Consider the following 27,485-nt stretch of genomic DNA (forward strand, 5'->3'; position numbering starts at 1 on the left):
AGTCCATTTATTTTTAGCTCGCATACAGCATTTTCAATTTTCAAAGAATTTTCATAATGAAGAAATATAAAATAGCAGTCATATCTCCATTACTGTTGGTTTGTGATGGTAATTTTTCAAATGTTAGTAAGCAGGCTAGTTCAGTGAAGGGAAAACAAAGTGACCTCAATATATGTCATATTTCAAGGTAGCTCAAAAAACAAATAATGCCCTTGGAACATATGCAATATGGAAAAATTAATGTTACATTTAAGCAGTTTAAATTTCTATAGACTCTATAGGCTCATGCCTATAATTTGACTGTGCTTCAAATTGCAGTTACATATACCACCAGGTAACAGGGAAAAAACCCATGGTGTATACATTCCCCTATTACCTTCATTAATGAACCTTGAGTATATATATGCTGATAGTGACATTTTGGCTCTGGAAGTCAATAGTAATCCAATTTCCAATCCAAATTTCCAAGTTTGTTCTCAAGTAATTTTAAATGTCATGATCCCAGCAGTTTGGTTTAAATGTCATGCAACAAGTACATATATATACAGTCTTCTGTAAGTCTGTGAGGTACATTGCATTTTCACTCCAGGACTTTCATTCTTCTCTGGCTAGCTTCTTCCACACACATCAACCTTTTGAAAAGATTATTTGTGTCTTTCAAATTAAAAAAAAATAAACAAATTAGGCAACTGTCTATTAAACCTATTTAGAATTGCCTTCTGTTCTTCCATATGTCTTGATAGATTACACTTCTTGAAAGAGTTTGGGGTTATTTCAGTAACGAAAGAGGTCTTGGCAGACTACCTCTGTAGCGTCTGCCTTGGAGACTATAATTAGAACTTCAGTTTCTGTTGCTGGTGGAATTCACCCCTGCTCCATTTTCTGTTCCCATATTGCTTAGAGGAAAAGGTTCCTAAAAATGTAAACCCATCACTTCCACACCTTTCTTTCTACCACAAGAAATTTGTAGTTGAAATGTTTATAAATGAAGCTAGACAACAGTCTAGAAAATCTCTACTCTGTATGCAGATAAACCCATTAATGTAGTCTAAGAAGGGAACTTTCAAAAATAGACGATTTTCTTTGAAATAGTAGAGGTTTTGAATTTTTTTTTTTTTGTCAAAAGGTTAGATAGCTTGCATTCAGCAGCTTTGGTACATCTGAAATCAGAGGGTGCAGAGAACCAAAATTCTTAGTCTTTATAGATTTATCAAAAGTATTCATACTTGTATTTAAGAGATCAATTAAAAGTTAATGAAGTTTTTAATTTTCTGGTGTTTCTAGGGTTTCCGCTCCCTTTGTGAAAGCTTTCTGAATTGTGTGGCCCTCTTCCTCAGGTGCATTTGTAGTTCCACTGATGGTTGTGAAATTGTGAATTTTTGAAATGAATATAGGTATCTCTTGAAATGTGGCAAATAAACCCCCTTTCATACTGCTATACTTCATTCTTTGACATTGTGGAGTATAGCATGTGTGGTTTTGGGTGTAAAGCTGGTCTGACCCTGTCTGCTAGGAAGAATAATGCCAGAGATCCCAAAGGCAATTAAAATTCTCCATTACTACATGTAGGACCTAAGTGCTGCCTTTTCTTTGTTCATTCAGTTAAGCAGCCTTTCTACAAAAGAAGAGTCATTTTACTTCTACTGTATCATACAGCAAGAACATGTTAAAATACTCTCAGAAATGTATCTAAGAGTCAACAATATATAAAGCTAGTTATATTTCTAGGATTGGGATTATTCTCTGAGAAGTAATTTGAGTGAAATTAAGTAAATTATGGCGAAATCTCTAGATAAGACAGTATGTTTTATTTTGAGGGTTGAAAACTAGCTTCAGAAATATGCTGGAAGTATTCTTTGATTAAGGTCCACTGGTAAATGATTTTGAACCAGTAATGCATTAATGCTGAGATATTTAAAAGATGAACGCATTTAACTGCAAGTCCAATCAGCCCTGACTTCTTTTTTTTGGTTTGATGTTATTTAACTCTAATGTGTGGTCGGTTGACTTTAAGGAGACAGCCAAGGCAATTATCTACAAACAGTAATTCACAGCATGTGTAATTGCATATAAAGTCATTTTGGTAGGTCAGATTTTGGATTTTCTCTGAAGTAGTTTGTTTAGTATTTGTGCTTATCTCATGTTTAATTAATTTTCTTTAATTAAATGCTTTTCATTATGAAACTGCTCTGTAGTGAATATATTGTTAAAATACAGCAAAATGATAAAAGAAATCTCTTCAGCTCTAGAAGTGAAAACTGTGATTTCAGTTAAGCTGTTTTAAGTGTGTATATATATATAAACAAAATTATTTTGTGTGTATATATAGATATATACATACACACTGAAAGTACTAATTAGGACCTACAATCATCTGTTTCAGGAAGCTCTAAAGCGCTGGAGAGACCTTCTCTAGATCAGCGTTTATCAGTTTCTAGAGAGCTGCCTATTCATCTGCTCAGTATTTACCAAATGAAGTTCTGAATCTTCTGTGCATTTTCTCATTTGTTCCCTTTTTTTATTGAAGAGAACAATTTTAAGATTGGGATGGCTACTTGGAATTGTTAATTTGATTGGGAATGATATGAAAGTGTATTCTGTAGCAACAGAAGAGCAGCTCTCTACATAAAGAGTATTGGACATGTAGCTATTGCCTGCATTGCCTGTTTTTGTGGGGTTTTATCCTGTTTTTAATTGCCCTGCGATAGGAGCACGTGCATGGTCCTGAATTCATTAAATGACAATGTTAGTCATCATTGCCTTGATGATGCTGGGCAACACCAAGCCAGGCTTACGTGCTCATTCCCTTGTCCAAGATCTCCCTAGATTTGACTCTGAACCCCCTGCAGCTGCTGAGCACAGGAGCACCTGAGTGCTACCATGCAAATAACAGTGATTCCAGTACCTAGAATCCAAAAACTTGGATCCTGATCTTGTAGAGTGGGCTCTTTTAAAACAAAGGAGCAATTAGCTAGTGTAAAGGGCAGGTAGTGTGCTGTGCGGTGTCCAGGTGGGTAGCAGTACTTTGCATGTTGTTTCCGTCAGTAAGAGCAGCAAAGTAAGAAGAATCTGACCATACCTGCTCAGAGGATGTGGGATCCTGTAGCTCTTGGGCACTGCTCAGTCACTGTTGGTTTTATTATCAGCTTGCTAGGGGAAGCTATTTCATCTCTGCATGCCTGCTTTCCTCTGCAAGGGTTGCCTGTGTTTCCTTCTTATGACTTTAAATGTGTCAGTGCTAAGGTTGGTACAAGTGATGGAAGCCAATATATGTTCCATCTCTATATGTTCCAGGATCTCACAGCAGCTGGTTGCCACCAGTGAGCTGGGGAGGTTCCTGGGTGTGACGCTGGTTCTCCAGCTGCAGCTGTAGAGGGGGGAGTTGGCATTTGTTCAGAGCATGTGCCACCCAGGTCAAGAGCTTGTTGCCCCCTCCATATATAGTGCAGTGGATCTTTTAGGGCTGTACAACCATACAAATAATTGTGGGGATTTTGTAGTAGTTAATACTAAACTTAAACTCCACTCTGCTGTAATAGCAACAATTTAAAGAAGAAAATGGCAAGAAGGTGGCCACAGAGGTTTTTCCTTCTTGGTTTACAATGCTTGCGGACTATTTTTACACCTTGCTTCTCTTACCAGCTAAGGCTGATACGAGTTCTTTATCCCTATTCATTTTAGTGCTGTCCCTGATTCCAAAGCAGAGCTTAGACTGAGATGAGTTGCTGTCATATCTGTCAATGTTAAATTTCACTATCTGTGGAAGTCTGAGAGTGCTCTCATGGATTATGGCTCTCATCTTTCATTTATCTCTCTTTCCTCTGCTCCAGTGGAACAAACTGAAAATAAAACATACGTGTTATTTCACTAGAAATGAGAAAATAACCAGAATAATTTTATTTTCCTTTGGGTATTTCCTTTTAGTGAAATGCTGATTATTTTAGCTAATCAGGATTTGCCACTTACCATCTCCTGATAGATTTTGCTCTTTGAATGTTCTTGAGAAAAAGTCACTGACTTCTGCAGCAAATCATCTTTAAAAATATTTCTATTTTTTTCATGATCCAGTTTTTGTATTTAGAATTTCAGCTCAAGCATAGCCTTTGTAAGTCCTTCACATAAGTGTGTGTGGATAGTAAACAAGAATGCCCATTGCAGCTGACAAAAATACACGGGTGAATTCTTTACATTTGCTTTTTGACATGGGAATGGTTTTGAATTGTGCCATGACCCTCACTGGTATTTGTGTATAGGATTTATTAAACAAGAGACCAGGATTCCATTAATCTCAAGCAGCATGTCAGTCTGCTCAGTTACTGAAATGTGATTTTCTTTTCCTTTAATTTTTTTTAAACAGTTGGTAGCATTGTGTAGCCTGAAAATGGCTTGACTGCCCGGTTTCCCAAAGCTACCTTGCAATTAGAGGTGATGGGTTTTTAAATGTAGGTTACTACTATCAAAAGGCTGGATTTAAAACTTTAAAATACATGAAAAACATCTGAAAGGGAGGAGGAGGGTGGCCTTTCACCACATTTAAAAAGAAATAAAAATCCATTTGTTTTTCCTTTGTTTCTGCATGCCTGTGTGGTAGGACTGGTGTCTGCCCGCTGTCTGGGTGGTGTTTTGGCTCCGAGACAATCCTGTACCCGATGTTATTTATCTGCCTTTATATCTAGCTCTAATAGAAGGGTCAAAGGAAGAAATGAATCAGAAGCCATTTCTGTTTTTAGCAAAATGTCTGCACTGCACAGTGGCCCAGGAGCTTCTGTTCAACAGGGATCATGCTGGGGCCAGCGGGGAAGTGACTAGCTGAACCGGTGGATTCGTACCTGTGCCAGGGGAGCACCTGGTGGGAGACAGCAGCTTGGGGTCACCCAGAACTGCCTAAAAATGGTTGTACAAAATGACCTACAGCGGACCAGGGCCAGGTAGGCAGCTCAGTGAGCTCTGACAGCACATGTTAGGTAGCTGCTAATTGCTTGGGTTGAGCGAGCCACTGAATCTCAGGTGTCCAGTGCCCAGAGGGAAATCAGATATAATATCTTTGTGGGGAAGAGCAACAGGATTCAGAGAGACGCTTCCTGCAGCCTTCCCCTCCTGCCTATCTTCCCTCAGGTACAGCTGGTCCTTTGATGCTTTAAATTAGGCTGTCTCTGCTGATTTCCTAATCCAGATGAATTAAGGTTGTAAATAATCCTAAAATAAATGTGAATTTAAAAATTGGTTTAGAAAACCCCTGAGCATTGTTCCTCTTCTGTGCCACACGGAGGCACAAATGCCTATGTACACGCACTCGACTCAGCAGAAGTGGGGGTGAAGATTACCTCCTGAACATGGAGACCTCCTGGCTCAGCACCTGATCTGCTTTAGAAGTGCTGCTCTGTGGTAAATCCACTTTGAGAGGTTCCAACTGCCCCAGCCCTGGCAAACATGTACCCGTTTCCAGTTGCCCCTCTCCCCAGCTGAGAGGAGAAATGTAGGGGGCAGAAACCTTCTGGGGAGGGGGAATATGGGGGCACAGGAACGTCTGGGACCTGATTTGCCGGAACTGCTGGTCTTTGTGGTCATAGTGGTTGTTAGTGGACTCCATTAACTGCTGGGAGGGAGCAGAGCCGTTCCAGTCCATTCCCAGTAACCTCTCAGCATTTCCCCTTGGCAGGAGGTCCCATGGCAAGCTCGTACGTTCTCTCTTTCGGTAGAGGACAGCTTGGTTCACCTCCTGGATGTCACTTTAATTAGTTCTTTGTGTAGAAGAGTGCTGTTTAATTGCACAGGTCTCTTTTGTGACTTGTGATTGAAGTTCCACATAATTGGGTTTTATCTTCTAAAAAAAAATTGTGCAATCGGACCGTGTGAAAACTTTAAAACCATCTATCAGCTCACAGATAGTAAAGAAAAATTACCATGCTGGTTTTAGAAAATGGTTCCCTTCAGAAAGAGAGCTGTGGAAGGATGTATGCAAAGTTCGTGCGTACAGAACTGGGCTTGCTTGCATAGCAAGATATAACCCAACTTTAAATGCTGTGTCATTGCATGTCCTTACAGGGTTGTTAATCTGGTTAGTGCTATGATAATTCATAATTACCCTTTTAGTATCTTTTTGGATATCAAAAAGTAGTTGCAATTTTTACTTAAATTTTGAATCTGATTGAAAATTACAAGCAATATTAATTTCTGTGCGTGTTTTGTAGAGTGAGTATTACTCTTATTTATATTAAGGAAAGAACAAGCTTTCTTCTCAAATTAGCAATGATCTCAGTTTTTACTGAATCTAGTGTGGCATCGAGATAGTGAACTAATTAGCATTACTAATGACAAGCTAAGATTGGAGATATGTGAAATGGAACTCGTTTTAGAAGACAGCAGGCTGAACTGATTATTATTTGCTGTGGATTTTGTTCATGCTTGTTCAGACAAGTCAAAAGTAAAGATTCTACCATATGTGAAGCTTTATCTTCATTGTGAGCTTTAGTTCAATAATTCTTGCTAATTACTGTCAAAGCAGAGAGATCAGAATTTTGTGTTTGTTTGCCCTCATCTTTCGATGACCAGAATTGCTGTGTGATCATGCTCAGAGACTAGAAGCCCGACTTGAAGGAAATGGGTAGAACACCAAGACTGTCCATCAATAACATGGTGTCGCACGCTGTTCCTTGCTGCTGGCATGCACCCTGCATACATTCTTTTCCAAATTGGTTTTTAGAGCATCCTCATCACCATAGTGTGCAAGTGCTGCCTTCCAGCTTATTAAGCAGTGTTTCTGACATCTGTCCTGATGGTTCTTTTGTTTGATTTTTGTTTGGTTTTCTGTTGTTGCATCATCTCTCTAGGGGAAGAAATGCAGAACTGTGTACTGTTTTGGCAGGTGGTAGTTTTTTTAGTGTACCCATTATCAGCAGTGTGGAAAAACACAAGGTCAGGATTGTAATTACAGGATGATATGTGAAAGTCTTTTTCAGTTTGGTTCTCCATGCAGATTGGCTTGGTCTCATTTGCAGAATGTTGTGTTGCTCTCAAGGGTTGTAATTTTTTTGACCTTGGTCTTGATCACTTCTTGATTGAAGTGTTGTTCAGAGATGGCAGGCTTAGGTCACTTTATGCTTTTTATGGTCTGAGATTACAAACATAATTGAAAAAATGTGTATGAGCAGTCGATGAAGGCAGCAAAGAACAAAGTGGCAGGTGGTTGCCTGTAGCGAGGGATGCAAGAGTACTGGAGTTTGCTTAGTGCTGAAGTCTTTGTGCCTAACTACGCTGCATTTCTGCTGTCTGAGCAGCACAGGAGTTGGCATGTGTAACTCAGGTTGAGTCCTATACCAGGGCAGAATAGAGTTGGATTGCCTGGCAGAAGTGATGGAAAATGAACTCTAAAGTGAAATTTAGGATTGGGGAGGAACCTGAATGATATTAGACAGTAGAGGTGATGATTCCTGCTAAAAGGAATTTGCCCCTGTTGAGAACTCAAAACCCAACATTATTTCTGGGTTGCTTGGATTTTACTTTCAGCAGCTCTTCCTGAGTAGATCAAATTGAGCCTTGAGGCAGTCTTGGGAAGTGAGATATACAAAGAGCTTTGCTGACAACTGACTCTGTGTCTTCTGATTCATCTGCTGAAACCTGTATATTTAAAAGAACCAATGAGATATGTGATATCTGAAGGCTCCACAAGTTAATCCATTAGTTGCCATCACTTCTCACTTGGTACAGTCCTCTCGTAAAATGTGATGCCTTTCAGGAGTATTGGACTGGATTTCTGCTGCTTTCTTATTTCAAAATGAACCTGCTATGTCCTCTTGGTCAGCACTGAGTGGCAGAAGGGGGCAGGCATTCTTCTTTCTGGTTAGCAGATAATTTGTAAAAATTGTGTGAATTTGTTTGGTTGCAAGGTGTACCTGTAAGTTGTAAATGTTAGGATTGTGTGAAGATGTTAGGTGTGATTTATTAATAGTCTTTTGCCTGTCTAATCTCTAGATTTGCTCTGTAGTGGAAAGTTTGACAGTGGGTGTAATACATTAGATTGGGTCAACTCTCCAGGATATTTTTTTCTTTCATCGTGTGTTTGAAGGAGGAGAACAACAAGAAGTCTGCGACTAATGTGTTGTTTGGGTTGAAAATGGCAATAGCATTCAGGCTTCCCTGTCGTGCAAGACTTTGGGAGATTTCAGAGGTGTTTGTGTTGAGGGAGGAGTTGTTTGGTTTTGGTCAGAAATCCTGTCTTTGTGAGAAGGAAGTCAGTATCGTATGACAAGAAACTATTTAACCGAGGAACGTCCTGGCCAACGCTGTTTCTTTTGCTGTTGCAGATCAGAGAGGTTTGTGTCCATAAGCCCTTCCTAAGGTGTAGAATTTGTTTGGGTCAGGTGAGATTGTTGGTTAAATGGGGCTGGTGGGGCAAGGAGGTCTCTCTTACTTGAAACAGTTCCTGAATGGATGTTGTAACTTCTTTCTGGTAGTTTTCTGTATAACTTCATGTTTCATTTTCATATTGGTTCTAGCACTTGGGATCAGTGGTGATTTTACCACCTACAATAGGCCCTTGGAGCTAGATTTGACATCTTTAGAAAGATTGCTAAACTGTTCTTCTCTGGGGTCCTAGTGCAGAATAAGCATTGAAAATTAATCCGTTCTTACATTTCAGCCCATCAGTCTCCCTTAACCTCTGATTTCCACTGTTGATGTTTGGTCTTTCTGCCCTTCTCTTCAGCCAGCTCAGGTGGTGGAAAACAGCCTGAGCTCCAGGAAGAAGGAGCAGCACTTGCAGAGATGGTGTGTGGATGGTTGAGGCCGGTGAATGGATCAGCAGGACCTTGTGAACAGGGTGCAGCTTGTTTGCAAATGAGCTTGGGGATGTGCAGATTTTGCGACCTGCCCGCAGAGCACCTGTGTAGTCGTTTATTTGACCCCTGCATTAGGAAAGGAGCGTTGAAATGTTTCCAGGAATTGGAGGAGGTGTTATGGGTAGACTTAGTCGCAAAATGTGCCTGCATCTTCCTGAACCAGATGGAGTCCTGCTTCCTCGGCTTCCCTTCCCAAAAAAATTCTGACTTTGGCAGCTGCCTAAACCTGGTTCAGACATTGTCATCACAAATTGAGTGTTAAAATCTTTTGTTATCCCTAAGGCAGTAGGTTTACATATCCCATGTGACAAATTACTGCATTATTCTCTAAGAATAGTTCAAGTATTCAAAAAAGTATTGAGGGCAAATTAAGCTCTGTATTGGGACCCCAACCTCCTCCTAACCTAAGCCCTTACTGCACTTCTGCTTGCTCTGGGTTGTTGAACAGAAGTTCAAACTTCAAATATTCAATTTGAAACTGAAAGGAGGATTATGAAGCGTTGGTGATTATGTTGGCATTCTGTGTCACTGAATAGCACTTGTGTGTTATGTGCTATGTGGGTGGCTATGTATTTGCTAAGAAGCATAACTGAAGATGAAAGTTTAATTATTTCTTCAAGGCAAATCCTCTCTCCCATGGACTTAAACTTGCATAAGAAAAATGAAAATTCATAAGGAGTGTAAAAATTGGCTAAAATTAAAAACCATTTATTTTTACCCTATTTATTCTTCTGAATAATAAAATTTCCCCATGGGTTTTTGGAACATGTGTGGAATAATTACACTGAAGAAGTGGTGCTTTAGTTCAGTTTCTAGAGCTAGGGCAAACATTGTGATTATGCTGCAAGCTTAAGTCTAGGTTTTATAGAAAATCTCATTCAAGGCTCTGTTGCCGTCAAGTGCAAAAAACTGTGACCCATGGATTGGTCCCTGTGGGAGCAATTATTCTTTGCAGAGATTTTTTTCCAGCACTGAATATTATAAATGTCAGAAAAAAGTTTAACCCTCAATACCTCTAAAAGAATGTTTCCATACCTGCTGGCAAGAATATAAATTTTTAGCTTGTATTTGCAAGCATTTTATGTTTAAGCCAGGATTTTTTTTTCAAAACCTGTCTTTATAAACAACTCAAAAGTAACAATGCAGTCTTTTAGTTATAGTCTGCATGCCTTGGTGAAGACAAAACAGGGGCTGGAGCTGCCTGATGCTGCTTAATGCAGTGCTGCGCCCAGGCCTCCCGAGATGGGATTCCTGCACATTGGGTGCAGTGTGAATTGATGATTAAAACCTCTTGTCTACTGGTGGCAGAGAGGGAGAATGTGGAGTGAGCATGGGGTTGCTTAGGAACACGGGTTACCATCTGATATTCAGTATGCATGAGTGAAATGTTTTGGTGAACAAGAGGAATATGTTCATCTTCTAGCCATCGGTGTGCTGAAGGCAGTGGGTAGCATCTGGGGTAAAATCCCACGAGCCGATGTTTGCGTTCAGGGGAATGTGCATCCTTTTGAAGAGATGCAGTGCGTGTATTTTTCACTTCCTTAATTCTGGTGTGCGTTTGTTTGAGTCTTATCAATCAAAGCATGTCTATTATTCCTAGCAGAAATTAAAATAATATTTGTCTATTACTTCAACTATCAGATCCAAACCCAGCAGATTTTCTGCCCCCACCCCTCTCTATCTTCTCGTGTATCATCTTTGGTTCTGAGCACAGTTTGGTCATGAACTGTGATAAAACTGTGATGAAATGAATAGAACTTGCATCATGTGTTCAAAGGCTTTTGCAAAGTGAAAGTGGTCATGAGATGCGAAGAGGGATGTTATGCCACCTGTCTCTGAAGTTCAAGACCGAGATGGCCAGAAGCACCTTTCACTCACCATTATATTGCACGGAGGCATAAAGACAAATTGGTCCTAAATATACCAATGCCAGGACAGGAAGGGTCACTTTCATTTGTACTTTTTTTTTAGTTGGTGATTTGTATTTATTACATTGTTTGGTACATCTCTAAATTTAAAATATTGATGACACTGAAAATAGTCTCAGGCAGTGTTGAGCAAAGAACTTTTTTTTTTTTCCCCCCTTAGAAATGGAGAGGACCTTGCAAGTAAAAAATGGAAAATTTTTTTCTGTTGGGCTCAAGCTAAAGGATGCAGATTCATTTGTGTGGGCAGACACGAGTGATACCTATTAGCTGTTGTGTAGAACTTCCAGTGAAAATTGTGGGGGTTTTTTTTTTTTTTTGAGGAAAGGTATGCTAGATTTTGGTTCAGTCATGCTTAGCACGCATAATAGTATGAAGAAGTAATTTTAAAAGATTTTATGAGGCCTTTCAGCAGTTCAAAAGTTTATTCCAAAATATTATGACAAACATCTAAAAGTTTATTCCAAAATATTATGGGGAAAGGCACTGCCCTGAGATTGTGTACCAGGTTATGGAGCTCAGGTGAGATGGCTTGTTCTTACGTGGAGCTCCATAACCTTCTGTGGGTTATCCTGCTTCCTCTACACAAAATGTACTGCTTCTCTACAGGCACCCTGGTTGTGCCTACATCTGTGGGAGTGATCCCTGTGTGTTATTTTAAGCTAAATTACTTTGTTGTTTGCCAGGTGTATTCATTCCTTCAGTGTCCACTCTACACATTTTATCTTGCTCCATTTTCCACTCCTGTTCAGTGAGGTGATGCAGAGGGAGGGGTAGGGTTGTGCCCTCTGCAACTGCTTTGATTCTTTAAAGATAGCTTGGAAAAATCAATGGGTGTAAGCATGTGTGGGTCAAGACTGATCAAGTATTTTACTTTTGAATGTATGAGACAAAGGTTGTGTGTTACAGGTTTGTACTGTGCCAGGTTGCTTGGCCATGGTCACTGGGGCTGAGCAGGGAGCGTGTAGGGTGCTAGTGGGACCAGCTCAAGTAGGGGGTCCTGCTCCTCCATGCCAGGCAGTGCTCTGTCCCAAGTTCATCTTGACGGTCTGTTGATGGCCTCACATTGATCCTCAGCACCTGAACAGGGTTTGGGGCTCCAGGCTTCCAATTTACAGCCACAAATCATGGCAAATCACAGCTGTCACCATTGTCACTCCAAATAAATGCCAGATCATTACCAAGTGCCATTCTTCTTCTTTCACTGCTTCCACACCTGCTAATTAGCCCTCTGCTAGCATCCAGGGCCCCTCACCATGCAAGTCCCCAGACCCCTGAGATATGTTCAAACTACAGGTACCTCCTCTTGCATCCAGCCAGGGCTGCTGCCGCCCAGCCCTTGCCAGAGCTGCTGGTGCTCGTGGGGTGCTGGTGGGCGCCTGCCATTCGTAGCTACGTGCACTGGTTGGACTGAAACACAGGCTCAGGGCTTCTCAAAGCTGGCAGCGATGGGAACTTGGCTTAAAGTATTTCTTTTATGTAGCAAGAACCTGAGCAAAGGACTGGAAAAGTGGATTGTTTGAGCAGTGCCCTCCGGCAACGCTGGAAAGAGGCGGCTTGTTCTTTCCTGGTATTTTGGAGATAAAAAACCACCAGAAAATGAAACTTTCCATGCCATCTTTCATACATCAGGAAGAAATTTAGAAGCTGATAGGGATGAGCAGGAAGCATATGTTTTTTTAATGTTTTTTTCCTTGCTGGGAGATAACTTTTACAGTGGCAACAGTAGTTTTAAATCTTCATTTTCTGGAAAAAAGTATTACTTCCTTTATTTTTCAGATGGAGCGTAGGCAATCACAGCTGGGCATGTTGGTCTACACCAGTAGACCATGCACTCCATTTTCTTTAACTCTGAGTCACTCCTAGCTGGTTTTACATATATTTTTCTTTTTTTTTTAACCTGAACAAGTATTTTGAATCCATGAATCATTTATCTTGGTGGTTCTCTTTAGAACTGGAAGCAGGTGAAATGCATCAAGCTGCTGAAAAGAGATCTGGGAAAAAATCAGCTGCCATGATAGGTAGTGCGTTTGTAGACATTGCCGGTGGCCTTGAGATCAAACAGCAGAGAAATAGCTTCACAGTGAGAGCCCAGGAAATTCTAACTAGGTAATGAGTAGTGGCTTTCTTTTGATTTACAGCCTGGCTTTACAATCAATCTATAAAGCTTTGAAGAGAAAAAAATAAACCTCTGAGGGAAAGGGAAGGGCCATACAATTAGTTGTTACTGTCTACTTACTTGTCTTCTCTAATTCCAAGAGTGTGTGCTGAAAATGGATGATAGTGTGCAAAAATCTCAACTGTTGGCCAACTCCTTTGTAGATTCAAGCTGAGCTACGGTTCACCTCACGCTGGTTCTTGGAGAATATTCAGTTTCATCTTTGCTATAGATTGTGCGTAGATGGGTGTAGTTGGAGGAATTTGACAAGGGTTGCATGTGTGATGTAACTTTCAGCTCTTGTACATGAAATTCCTGCTCTGATCTCCTTTTCTTTCATCTCCAGTATGTGTCTTTCATTAAAGAATTGGATGGTGAAGTGAATGTGAGAGCTTGCAGAATATTTCAGAACCACATGCGGCAGTATTTTTTTACTCAAGTAAATCACTGCAGTTCAGAAAACTTACTCAGGAATATTGCGCTGGAATTTGGATTTAGAAATGCAGTTTGTAATTGTCAAGACACCATTTGGTTGAGACTGCTCGGTCGTTAATTTGTTTGAAGTTGATACTTGAGTTGAAAGACTAATAGCTGCCTTGGTGCATTGCTCAATTTTAAATCTAATCTGTTACAGAATTTGGGTGTACTGCAACTGTGGATGTAGTTTGTCATTTTTATAGCCAGGGGGGCAATACTATTGTTTGGGGACCTTTGGGTTTACTGTTCACATGCACAGGCTTTTTTTTTGGTACATTAGTAAAACTGGGATGTATTGAACAGCTGATCTTTAACATCTTAAAGTTTTAATATGTGTATTATAGCAGTTGTTTCCACTACTCAGAACAATTTATTTACTATTAAAATCCAGAAAACTTGTGTTTCATCATCTGAAAAATGGAAAGAATTGTTCCAAATTACAGGTTTAACTCTTGTCGTGTGCACAGAGTGCTCTCAATGTCATTGTTCATATGTTAATGTGCACATAATTTCAGGGGTTTTCAGTGCATGGGGCAGACTCTTCTGATGTGACTTGTAACAAGGATTTGTGGGGGATTTTTTTGAAAAGTGGCTACTAACTTGCATATATGATGTTCATTTCCAAAATTAGTAATTTATGAACTGAGGTAAGGTTTTCATTCATTGTAACAATGTATCTAGCGTTATTTCCTCTTTGTATTTTGAATAAATCAATTTTATGTTTTATTCATAATAAAATAATTTTTTAAGTTCATGTAGGAATATTAATTTCGATGTAAATGATGGTATAGGAATGAATGAAAATGTTTCCGTGCCCCAATACCAGAAAGTTACTATTTCATTAGGAAGCTAATTTTTTGGGGGGGGTCTCAGCTATTAATGTTTCCCCAGTCTGGCACCTGCTTTACTCTATAATGATTTAGGCTGGCAATAGTCGGCAGACAATTATTTTTTGTTGTTGGGTTTTTGGTTTTTTCCCCCAATGCTTTCTTGCCTGCACCCATTCATTATTTCAGTATCAGGAATATTTGAAACTTGGAACGTAAACTATGAAATATTTGGTGCACTGTCTTTTACATAGTTAATAAATGTACTGGATCCCCAAAGTATAAATCAAATTATGTAGCCTATTACACTGTACATAGGAGAAACAAAATATGAAATATTTTGCAATGCAGAAAGTGCGTGTGAATCAAACTCTTGTTGTTCCTAAGGGATACAATTTTGACAATTTTATGAGGTTGCAGTTTATTTGTAGGGTGAGTTGGCACGTGGTTTTGATAAAAGTAATGTTCACACAGCATACTGCGAACAAGAATACTTTTTTAAAGCCACCAGTCTTGCTGATTTGTATTGTTATAAGGAAGTATCTGTTAAACTCCCCAGAAGTATGCCTCTCTGAGATATAAACCCTGCACAGTAATGCTGGTCTGAGTGTGAGCAACAGAAGCTTTCAATCTGTGCTGAGGAACATTTTTAAGGAATAATAAAAAAAAGCAAGCCGTTAAGAATTGGGGGAGGGGGGGGAAGCTGTATTTTTTCCAATATAGGCTTGATCTTATGCAAAAGACTCAGCAAGAAATGTTGGCCTTGAAACTCTCGTGCTGCCTCTTGCTGTGAAAGAGTGGTCTGATGTGACTGTCCAAAGAATAGGACTGTTGATAGGAATGACATTTCCTTGAACAAATAGTTCAAACTGTTGTCTTGCAAGATACTACTCTAAAAATACGTGTTAAATAGTATTGCACACTGGACTGAATATATGTTGCTCAAAATTCAAACTACGGCTTTTTACATGCGTGCTACATGGTGCTCTTTTTGTGAACGGGATGGACAGAAAAGGTAACATGGCAATTCAGTACCAACCACGACTGTGTTTCCAGCTACTGACGTGGAGTTTGAAGCAGAGAGCAGAGCTCTGGTGAGGCTCCCGTACACATCTATCAGCAGAGAGTCATGGCTGAAACTATAGCTTCTCTTGCTTTCCAGACTTATAATGGCATTAGACATCAGTTCAAATTTCCAGCTTCATTTTTAACATCTCTGTTTTCATATCTTGTTTCTTTGAAATTGCTTAAAAATACTTGGCTTGCAGCCATTTCTGAAATGCCTATGGAGACATGCTATTTCAGAAGAACCAGCCTAATAACTGGTATTTATTCTTTTTAATTTTATTTTTTACTCATCTTTCCCTTTTTGCTATTTAAATTGCACCAGAGAGCAAGTCTGCAAGCATCCTTATTTACTCCTCCTTCCCTTCCTCTTCACTTGTACCTTTTCCATCTTTTTTACTCTCTTTTCAGCCACATACAATGTAGTAAGACAAGGAAAGATGTCTCATAGTATCTGTCCCACTATTTGGGATATATGTTTCATAGAAGTGTTGTGGACAGATTATAATATGCAGTAATGAACCTGAGAGAGGATAGTTCAGAAAATAATGGTGAAAGGAGTTTTGTTAAAAAAAATAAAAATTTATGAAATAGAGAAGCTGAAAAAAAATTGAGATTAGCATGGAAATTACAAATATCTGAGCTCAGAATTTTGCTTGTTATCAGCCTGATCCTTTGTTTATTCCCATTCAACATTTTGTCTTTCTAAAAGCATAATGACAACCTGTTATTACAGGGAGAATTTAAGACCTCCTAAGAGCTGAAAGACAGTGATTTTTGAATGGTTAAATTCTGAAAGAAATGAAGTTATCAGGAGTGTTTTCAAGATCTGTGTACTTGGCATGGAGCTTTTTCTGTTCAATATTGCAAAGTGCAGAAAGATTCAGGAGGGCTTTCCGCAGATACATGGGCTGTCAAAACCTTTGTTAATGAGGGTTTATACCAGCTGGGTGGAAAGAGACCAAAAGCAATATTGTTATTTTTAAATAGCACTAGTTAGCCTCCAAAATGGGTTTTCATCGCTGGTGATGTTATTAGAAATACTTATCATGGAAGGTCTGAAAGGTGTGATATAATGAAACAGGCTGCATGGGTGAAAGAAGAATGAAGTTCAAGTACTCTAGCCAGCTTATACGTATGTTTAAAATATTATTTGCATGTATTTCAGTTTATAGGGGGTGTACGCACACACACATTTATCTCTCTATAATATTTAAAATTACTTTAAATAAGCCCTGATGGAGCACAATGTCTTAAAAGCTTTAGCAGCTTTGGGAGTTGTCATTACAGGTATGAAACACATCTCTCTCAAAAGGCGGCTGGAGCGACAGTGCCCTGTGAGATTATTAGCAGCTTCTGAAGGCTCTTGCAGTCCCAATCCTACAGTCACAGTTTCAGGGAGAGGAGACACATGAACTTTGCCAAATTTTACTTGGCAAGACCCATTATTCCCCATTTATCCCTCCTGATCTACATGCAAGAGACTGGCAGAGGACTGTTAAACTCTTAAACATCCGTATCTGCAGAGGTGAGAAGGAAAATGCCAGTGAGTCTGGCCATTGCCATGATACTTACTCTTACCCAAGGGTCTGTTATGTGCACCTGTAGTCTGCAAAAAAAGTTTGTGTGCCATAAACAGCCTGTGAACACTGGGTTGTTTCTTGCAGCACAGTGGTGAGGACCACTGCAATGAGAACAACCAAGCAGCATACCCCAGATTTCAGTATAAGTAAATACAAGGGGGAACGGTATATTGCAGGAAAATGCCTCAGCAGCCCACAAAGATTTAGTGGGGATTTTGTGTGTAGTTCTGATCCTTTGGCATAGAAGTCTAGGCAACGTAAAAACCAGTATCTATAATCGCATTCAAAGGTCTTGATTTTCAGAGTGATTAGAGAAAGCAAATGCTGCTCTAAGTCAGAGTGCAGGATTACGAGGAGACTTTGTTGAAAGGTACAGAAGTCCAAAGGGATTAGGGAAGAGGGATGCTGACAAAGCTACTAAACCTAATACCAAGTACAAGAAAATATAGACATGATCTTCAGCCATCGAAGAATCTACACAGACAAATTTTACGTGAACTCACTGTTATTGGAAAAGTTTGATGTAGAGTAAATCACAAAGTTGTAAAAACAAAACCAGATTCTTCGTGTTAATCAGGGGTTTTAGGAAAGGAGAGTGGGAAATGGGAAGCAAAAGGATAGCATTTTACTTTTGAGAGTATGACAAGCCACTAGGATTTCATCAGGTTGGTAAGACGTTATTAGTTTGCCTTTTTGTTTGTTTATTCCTCCTTTTTATTCAAAGAAGATTCAAAGAGAGGTAATAGTTTGGTAATGGTAGAGAGCAAACTCAGAAGCTGTATATGGCTTATATAATTACCTTTATTCTGAGTAAAACCAGGTAGATGGTAGAATATTGTATACTTTTTCCAACTAGGAGACTGTATCAGATTAATTTTCTGTGAAGTCTAGTGGTATTCCCTATTTAAGGATTTATTGCACATGAGAATCCTTAGTAAATGAACTACATATTGGCCTAAATGTATGATTTTCTCTGAGGCTAAGGTGCGAGTGCATCAAAGCATCAGTAAGTGCCAGTGAGACAATGCATAGCCTCATGGAGGCTTTTCCCCCTATACATCCTTTGGTATGAAAATATTTGGGGTTTTAATACTGTTAATACAGGTAATTCACTAATGGGAGTAGATGAACTTGCCTTGCACAACAGTTGTCATATGAGAACAGAACAGAAAACTAGAATTATAATAAATGCTCATCTGAAGTCAAGAAAACTGCCAGCTGAGACACTGCCAACTCGACCAGCTGGGGCAAGGATCAGCGTATCCAGGGGCTAAGGCTTGGACCAGAAGTTAAAAATGTGTTTCTGTACTGAGCTCTGCCAGGAGATGCTGAACAAGTCTCTTTGACTACTTTATGTTTTTCCTTTCATTATTAATCATTTCTGTGGAGACAGAGCAGAAGCTCCAGTTCTCCATACGGTACCTATAACAGCAAATGGCCACCCTCAGCTGGATCTCTTGCTCCTCTGTGATAATACTGAAATGTGCCCAAAAGCCACCCGTAAGGCCCACTTCCCTTTCAAATGCAATATACAGCTTTCGCAGTTATGCTCATTTGGTATATTAAGGTTGAATTCCAGTTTTCTGTTAAGCTAATTGCATTTGCTTTTATTACAAGGGTTTTTTTGTTGTTGCTAGTCATTAAGAGGTGAAATAAAACCAGAATACTACTCAGGAAATTACTAATTAAAGGAGCGGTAGACTTGTTTTTAAAGATTCTTAACATGGTTAGTGAATATAAGGAGAACAAAATTAAACTGCTGGTAAATGATGGAGTAGGAACATGAGTCTGGGTAGTCTCTAAATTCCAGTTCTCCCCAGTGTGGTAATTGCTGCAAGTACTGAAAGCAGCTGGAATAAATAGGTGAAACTTTTTTATTCTCCCCCAAAAGCCTGGAGTATTTGTAAAGGAGTTTTGCAAGACTATGTAGAAAACTCACTGAAGAGAAACATGATAAAATGTATTATAAAAATAGTAGTACGAAGAAAAAGTACCACTTTTTTTTTTTCTGTAGCTGTGGGAGAGCTTTGTACATCTTGATCTTGTTTTGACTAGCTTTGATCAAGAAGATGAAAATGTGAACGATTGTACACTTGGAAAATGTGACTTGTAGCAATTTAAAGAGCTTTTCTTGCATTGATTATTTTGTAGGAAAGTAAACAAAATAGTTTGGAGAATTGCAGTTTATTTCCATACTGTGTGTGTATTAACAAAGGTGTCCATTTTCAGTTGCAATTATTAGAAATTCAGAAAGATAAATTAAAATCTGTGTTCTTCCCACAGAGTCACCGCAATTGTTAAATGTTATCCTTAAGCCTCTCCTTTCCCATTTTTTCTAATGAAGGCTGGTAGAAATAATTCAATTCACTTGCCTGAAGAAGCCCGGAGGAGCTGTGCTTTCCCAAAGGCAGGCTCGGGCTGTGTTGGGGGCTGGCGAGCTCGCCTGGTGCGCAGGAAGCTGCAAGTGAAATGGATTCATCTGTTTTCGTTATCCAAGCTAACAGGGAATTAAAAGTAAGGCTAGAGAGGGAAAAATATATTGGATTCTTTTCAATTTAGATTATCAAAGGAACTGCTGCTAATGTAAGGAAAGACCTTGGTTTCAATTTTGAAAAGTATGGTAGGCCCACTTCTATAGTGCCTTTTCAGTATAATTTCAGCTTTTAAAGGCTGGATTTTTAAAGGCAATCACATCTTTATGGATAAGAGTATGAATCAGCACTTTAGTATTTTGGGGATGTGGGCTTAAATTTCAAAGATATTTAGATGCTTTCTGAAATGACCTTGTATCTTCTCAGTTAGCTGTGATTTAAAAGCCTTACTAATAATCCAGGAGTGGCATAAAGAGATGCTCCTGTTGAAAAGGAATGGCAGAAGTTTGTGCAACCTGCTTGCTGTCCTCTTCCCTAGTACCATGTTAAAGAAACTGGTGCACAGCAGTGTAGGTTCATCACGCAGGTCACTGATTTGGTGGGGTAAGCGTGGGGCAGCTCAGAGGCAAAGGCAGATCCTCAGGAAGAACCGCTCCTGCCTCTTGTCCCGAGCAGGATCCTGGTGCTAGGGGAATGCTGCATAAAGTGGACTTTCTTGGAGTTCATAGAGGTAATTAGCATAAAAGCATGAAATACTTCAGTAAAAGTAATTTTCCCATTGTTTGTTCTATTACGAATGCTGCAATGCTACAGAATACAAACCTGGAGCTTCAGAGAGCAATAAGGGGTGCTTGGAACATAATAATAAAGAAGAAATGGCAGCATTTCTGTGATCGCTTGAGCCCTTCTCCAGTAGCCGTTTGGGTTAAGTTTATTTGGGTTTGAAGTCCTTTTCAGTTTTATATTGCTCTGTATTTCAGGGGGGGTTGTTTGGGATTTTTTTGAGATGGATGGTGGCAAAAAAATGACACAAGTATGAAAGGAAGAGGAAAGTTAATGCTATGATGATCACTACACTTTTTGTTAAACAGAATCAGGAACTGCCACGTAACATCTTAGTTGCAGAGGTTTGCTTTGATTCCTTTCTTAATATGAATACGGATGTCCTGTCTTTGGCTTATGAAAAGTGGGTATTTACCCATGATCCTTTATCTGTCATGAAACTTGGGCATCTGCCCAATTAAAAATTATTTCTATTTGACTAGTCCATTATAAGTACAGATGGCGTAAAACCGAAGCATGATTAGATAGCACAGGGGAGAAGCAGAAAATGTTATTTAAAAGCCAGTGATATCTTTAGCAAAGCTGCTGTCTTTTCTCCTTTCCTATAGTGATTTTCTGATTAGTTCTATGTCAAACAATCTCCTTTACCTCACTCGTTCTTGTAGACCTTTGCTCAAGTACCTGTATTAAGTAATTTTAATTTATTATGATAAGCTATATGCAGTTTGCCACTTAGCAAAGTGCTTGTCACTTTGCTGTAAACCATCTCATGTGATGTGACCTAACCAATTCTGACAGCAGAGAGAGTTCAACCGCAATGTAGAGTTTTAAAGTTATTTACGGTGCTTGAAGGTCTGTCTGCGTACAGTATCCACTTAATCCGGCCTAAATCTAGGGAGCTGTCTTCTGGTCCTGCCACTCTGTCTAATGGCTGTTAATAATAGCTGTTCTAGTCACCCTGTCTTCTGACTGAAAATCTATCTGGAGCTGTTGCATCTCATGAGGCAGATCAAAATTGACATTTTTTATTGATGTAACTGCTTTCTGCTGAATACTTGGGGACAAATAAAAGTAACTGAACTCAAAAATGAAGGGGAAAAGTCATTTGTTTGGTGGAATTACCAGCCAACTGACATCTGTAGTTAAATAAGTAGTCCTTTAAAAACCAGTTTAAAATATACGTGAAAAATGAAGAATTAAAATTAGCTTTTTAGCTATCAGTTGCTTAAATATATCACATTTATGTTCTTGAATATAAAAATAATTTCATGATTAACTTTATTAAATGAATCCATGATGTAGACGGATCTCATTTAACACTTCCATTGCTTCTCCAGTGGATGTAGTATTAAAAGTGAAAAACTGTGCCTGTTCGTTTCATGAGAAAATGAATGATCTTTGTTTGCTGTTACTGTTTCCTAACTATTTTAATACTGATATATGTGTGCAATATAGAAGATCTAAAAAGTGGTTTAAATTTTAGCAGATCATTTGGTTCTGGTTTACACTTGGGGCAGGGGGAAGGGGAACAACCAGTAGGTGCAGACTGGGGTTACGGGAGACGCCAGGCTCAATTCCTGATGAGGGAAGCTTACTTGGCAACTGTGACGGTGCGGATACGAGGTTCCAGTAGTGGAGGACAAGTATTTAATTAATTTGAGTTAATGTGGTGTTATGAAGGACATCTTATTAAAGAAACCTGGATTTAATTTTTTTAATTAGATTACATTTAGTTGATAAAGTTAACTCCGTGGCTGTAATATACTTAGCCTTCAGTAATGCATTTGACTTATTATCACGCAACATTCTGATTAGTTGCTATACAATATTTATAAGGTACACATTAAATGGATTAAAACCTGGCTAACTGACAGAAGTAGTTGTCAGGAATGAGTCATCTTCTAACCCTTGTTCTTTTTTTCACAAGTGGGGTTACGAAGGAGTTGATATTAAATCTGATTGTATTTGACTTCAGAAGTAATTTCTAGATCCCAATAAATCATATAGATGTAGACCTTTGAGAGTTAGTAGGCCATCAAAATGATGGGAAGGTTGAGCAGTAAGATCTGGATCATTTGATCAGCTGAGCTTATTAATATAAAAATTTTTAATATAGACAAGAGAGAGGTCATAAGTTTAAGAAGAAAGAATTTAGAAGAAAGCTAGAGAAATAGTGGACTTGTGATCTGGAAATAATTTAGACATGAGAGTTTAAAAACAACTGAACATGTCCTCTGTGTAGTGAAACTCTCTCAGAAACAGCTAATGAGATTTTTATATATACATCAGAACAAAGGCTTAATTACCGCAGGGGGAATGAATCTAGTCCAAGGTAATGTTTTTTAAATCTCTCTCTCTAGTACTTCTGTGTCTGATGTCTGTGTAGAAAGTCACAGCTAATGTCGTCTAATGTCAGCTCCATTTGAAAGTGATGGCAAGGAACACTTTTTTTTCTTGAGAAATAATAGTGCCTACACACTGAATTATCAAAGAGTAGTCATTTTGGTAAATACCGGCAATCCTTTAAAGAGTGTACAGGTACTGTTGGGGGCTACTTGGGCACTTAAACAAAAAGCCCCCACATGTTTCATAGCTGTATGGTGAAGCCAGACAAACTTAAATAGAAACTGAGGTACACAGGTAAGATATAAACCATAAACAAAGGGAAATGGTGAATTCTACCTGCTTATAAATCAGCACTTTTTAAATGGAAAACCAGCTTATTTTGGCAAAGACTTTTCTAAGTAGGGACTAGGGCAAGTTAAGTGTAAAAATGTGTGTGTCTGAGCAAACCAGTGGTCAATGTTTCCTATATTTTACCCTGAATTCAGAGAATTCAGCAGCCCTTACTGCTCCCTGATATGCCGTGGTCTTCAACACCGTGTCCTGGTCTTCTAACATCCCCCCTGGTCTTGGTCCGCTGTCCGGCGCTCAGCACGAGCCAGATCTTTTTGCCCTGTGTTTGTGGAGACCTGTCAAATCTGATGGTACGAGTGGCTTATGGCATTTCAGCACTGATCTCATCTGTTACTCGCTTTGTCAGTTGAGGAACAGCAAATAAAGCCCATGTTTCTGTTTGTCTTGTAAGTTTACTGAATCCAGTGAAAGAGCTTTACCTTTTCTGTGTGTAGGCACCTCCAGAGGGAGATGAAAAGTATAATATACTAGTGAAAAGATAATTGCCACCTGAATCAAGAAGTGTTTAAAACACTTTTTATATTCCTGGCAGGGTTAAGGCCTATGGCTTGTAGGCATCCTGGACTGTATGTTGGAGCCACTCACATCCCTGTTGCAGAGGTTTGCAAGACAAGAAACAAGTGTTGAGAATTTTATAGATCAACCCACTGCTGCTTGGATGTGGCATTAAACCCTGGGGCATGCTTTAAGGCAGCGTGACTCTGTAGATCTTTCCCACTGTCTTTGGGGATGCGATTGCTTGTTCACCTACATCAGCAGGAAGCACCGCAGACCTTGTGGGGTTAGTCTGGGAGCTGCTGTCCTGCAAGTGCTGCCTCTGCATGCCACCCTGCATTCCTGTGTGCCTTCATCTTTAGGGAGAAGGAGCCGTGGTTGGGGGGTAACAAATCTTCTGTACAGAGAGAACAGATGATGCCATTTTGGTGCAAGAGCATGACTGTGCCTCCCACCAGATGTGACTCTTTGCTGTGCAGTTTTACTTCTTGACATGAGCAGTTTCAAGCCCTAAGTATGCATGCAGCACCAGGACAAACCTTTTTCTTTCTTTTTTTTTTTTTTTTGACAGATCCAAAAATTTTACTGTTGGCCCACTACTGGAATTCCTGTTTTAATTGCTGCTATTGAAGGTTCTGCTATGCTAGGAGTAGATTAACCGAAACATCCTCAGAGTTTTAGGCATGCGGTGGAATGTTAGGCTCACTTATAGTTGGTTGATGTCATCTTTCTAATCCTTATGGTTTTAATTCTCTCTAATAAAAGCAGTGGATCTGCAGAAACTGATGAGCACTAAGCTGGGCAATTTTCTGTGTGTCACTTTCATGAGTAGGCAAGTGGATTTGTCAAGCCCTGTGTGACAGCTTGAATTGTTGAAAGTTCTGTTGAGGCTGTACTTTCCCTTTGCTTTCACCTGAGTGATGATTCGTACTTTGCAGCGCGGACTAAGGGAACCGTGATCAGTGTTATGGATTTCTTCTTGAGACTGCAAGAACTTGAGAGCTGTTGGAATCATCTCTGCTGAATGCATTTCATTTTGTTCCCCATGTCTTGCAACGCATTTGTTTTGAAAGTTGCATGTTGTCTTCTTAGGAGCTGAAATTAGTTAATATGTTTTTAAAGCTTTATTCTCCTGAGTTTAGCTTTGCAAAATTCTCCCTGCATGAGCAGGAAAACATGCATGTTGGAGTTTCCAGGACAGCAGGCAGGGGAGCGTAGCCTCTTCTGTCTCTTGAAAACACTTTCTGGTTCTGTTGTATTAGATCAACTTGAATTTAGCTTTCTGGTCCGTTGGGACAGAAGATAGTTGGAGACTCAACAGATTAATCTGGACACTTTTAGCCATATAATGTTAAAGTGTTGATACATGTTTTCTTTACTTGGAGTCTTTTTCAAAGACTTATAAGTCCTCTCTAGATTTTTATAACAGATAGTTCATAGCCCCAAGAGTAGATCCTTGTAGTCATCTATCTCAGGCTTGGCTCTCAAAAGAGTAATTCCACTGAATTGAAGAGGGGCAAGTGTTTGAAATTCAGGAGACTATAAAATTGATTCTTCCATAAAGAAGTAATTTGTGGTAAATGGTGTAGTCCTCTGGGCAGCTATTCACTCATTTTATATGACCAGGACCCTTGAAACATGGTCAGAAAGATTAGAGAAGGACATCTCTGATCTGTCATTTATCTGCACAAGCCAGGAAAACTTTTCTTTTGATGATACAGTATCTGGGAGCAGACCCAGCCAAACACACCATCTTACTCTAGGCTTCTAGGGGCAGGGAAAATGCAATTTTAAGAAAAATTTGGATACTGTTCTGGAGTTAACCAGATGATTCTGAAATACTTAACCAGGTTTTCAGTATTTAGGTGCATGTTCTCTGCTACGGAAGCAGCAATGCACAGCGTTACTTCAGAAAGCGCATGGGAGATCCAGGCAGGGTTGCAGGGTTCCTTCTTCCTGAAGTAAAATTGTCTGGCATGAGCTCCTCCAAAAAAGTATCCCCACGAGAAAATGTTAGTCGCCTCTCCCTGCATTACTCCAGTGTACTAGACTTGCTCAGTGTGAAAGCAAGTAGGCAGCTGGCGTTTGCGTGCTGTGTCCTTGCTTCAGCAGAAAGCCTTTGTAGACGGAAGGAGATCATAGCACGCACTAGCCAAAGTGCCATCTTAAAACAAAAGCAGTTACTATAGTTAGCATTTAAATACATCAGAAAATTAAATTGAAAGTAAGGCAAGCTGTTGCTTTCATCTATATATATCTGATTAACTTCTATCATAATGTTATTTGTGGTACCGGCCATATTACTGTCCTTCCACAGCACTTCTAACAGCTAAAATATTTCTTCTTCTTGACTATTTCTTCTTATTTAAGATGACAACATGCAATTCTTAAACGTATTTGTCCTTGGCCTCATACTAGGAGGCACCATAAGAGACAGTAAAAACAGTAACCTGGTGGGAGGACAGGTGATGTGAGGAGGTACGGTCTCATTTGTCTGCTTGTCTCTTGTCTTGGCGCTGCAAGACTCCTGATACGGTGGAACAGCAATTGGATACCGTACCTAATACATTTAAGAGTGGAGTTTTTTCCCCCAAGGTAGAACTACTGTAATCTTTTAAAAAGTAAGGAGTCTTCTCGATAAACCTTGATAAAGCACGTTGCCACATTAGCATTTATTCTTGACATCTGTTAAGTATGAATACTTAAATATTCAAAATGACCTTTCCAGATATGCTTTCTCTCAAGGAGATACAGTTCATATACTCTTCGTAATAAGCTGTTGTCTTGTTATTTAATCAGAATATAAATGGGCAGTGCACTTTATAAGGTAGTAAAATGTATTCCCCGCCCCCAAGAGTTTGCTCTATAAGCAGGAATAGACAAAAAGGGAAATGAGAGGATTTATATAAATCAAACTATGCAGCAGCTTAAGTCTCGTTGTGCGGGTATTTCAATATCCGTATGTTCAGTGACTTCATCATAGACGCCTGTGATGTGAAAGCATCTTACTATCAGAGTTTGTTCAATGCTAAATATTTTTCAGAGAAAACTTGAAATAAACTGAAATATCAGCAATTTCATTAATCTATCCAAACAGTAGAAATCAGCTTATGAAAATTAAATTTAGCATATCTGAGTCAGTAGAAATAACATAATACACCTTTTTGAATATTTGTAAAGTACAAGCTTCTGCCATAAGCTTATTAGCTTCCTCATGCCAGATTCCGATCACTGAAAGCAGTGAAACTCTAAGACTGAATTTTCTGTGTTATACTACTTGGAACATGCAGAGTTTAGAAACATGTTTAATAACTGTTAATTTATTGATTTTTAGGTTGTCTCAGCAAAAAATACCTATTGTAATAACATGCAATTTTAAAGGTTGGATTGCTACAGGATATTGAATGTTCCTGACCAGCTATCTGTACTCTCTCTGATTCAGAAAGAATTAATTTGTTCTATATTTGCATTAAAAACTGACTTCGCCATAGTAAAGAATAATTAAACTTCCATCACTTTCATATTTATAAGTCTCAGCCTGCCATTAATGCAGATAATAGAGAGTTGGCTGCAGTCATCACATTATGTTCATCTACCACCCACCTCCCAGACAGAGGCAAAGGGTTACCCTAAATAAATGAAAATTGATGGCTCCTGCAACAACTGAAGCATCTCCTGGCTCGTGTTTTTTCCTAAAATTGTAAAGAAAAGAAGTAGGAGAATTGTACAGATGTCACCTTACATTTTTTTCCTTAACTAGCAGGTTTTTTAGTAGCCTTGTGTTTTGAGTTGAAGAAACTTGAAGGCATGCAAGTGTAATAATAAGGATAAAGCATTTCTCTTTATTATGGTCAGTTACCACTAATCTCCTTTTAGAGTTTTAACAGGGATTTATAGGGATTCATTTGTGTTTCAGGTTTGGAGGTAATTAAGTACCTTTCTGCTGCAAAGAAGAAGTGGAGAGAGAATTGGCTCAAAGCTAGAACAAGATTCCTGTACTAGTGCATATATTAAACTTCCTTTTATTTGGTTGTCACCCCAATAGGAATGATTAGTGGATTGTAAAGAAAGAAAATGTATTGCATTACATCTATTAAAGCATGTTTTATATGTAACAGTAATTAAAATATAATTGAAATCATGAGTTCTTCTAATTATTGGCTTTACATAATGCATAGTTAAAGAGTGAGCATCTATAAATGTGTCCTTTTTTACACATCCTGAAATGGTTTGCTGGCAGCATTTTAATTAAAGATGGATTAGTTA

The 27,485-nt window shown here is 39.1% G+C and overlaps 1 protein-coding gene across 1 annotated transcript in view; it reads left to right on the forward strand.

Moving 5' to 3' along the window:
• Positions 1-27,485, forward strand: part of PEPD (peptidase D) — a 142,192-nt gene that overhangs the window by 42,406 nt on the left and 72,301 nt on the right. The window lies entirely within an intron of this gene.

This window comes from Grus americana, chromosome 13 (assembly GCF_028858705.1).
Source record: "Grus americana isolate bGruAme1 chromosome 13, bGruAme1.mat, whole genome shotgun sequence".
In the NCBI taxonomy this organism is placed as follows: Eukaryota; Metazoa; Chordata; class Aves; order Gruiformes; family Gruidae; genus Grus; species Grus americana.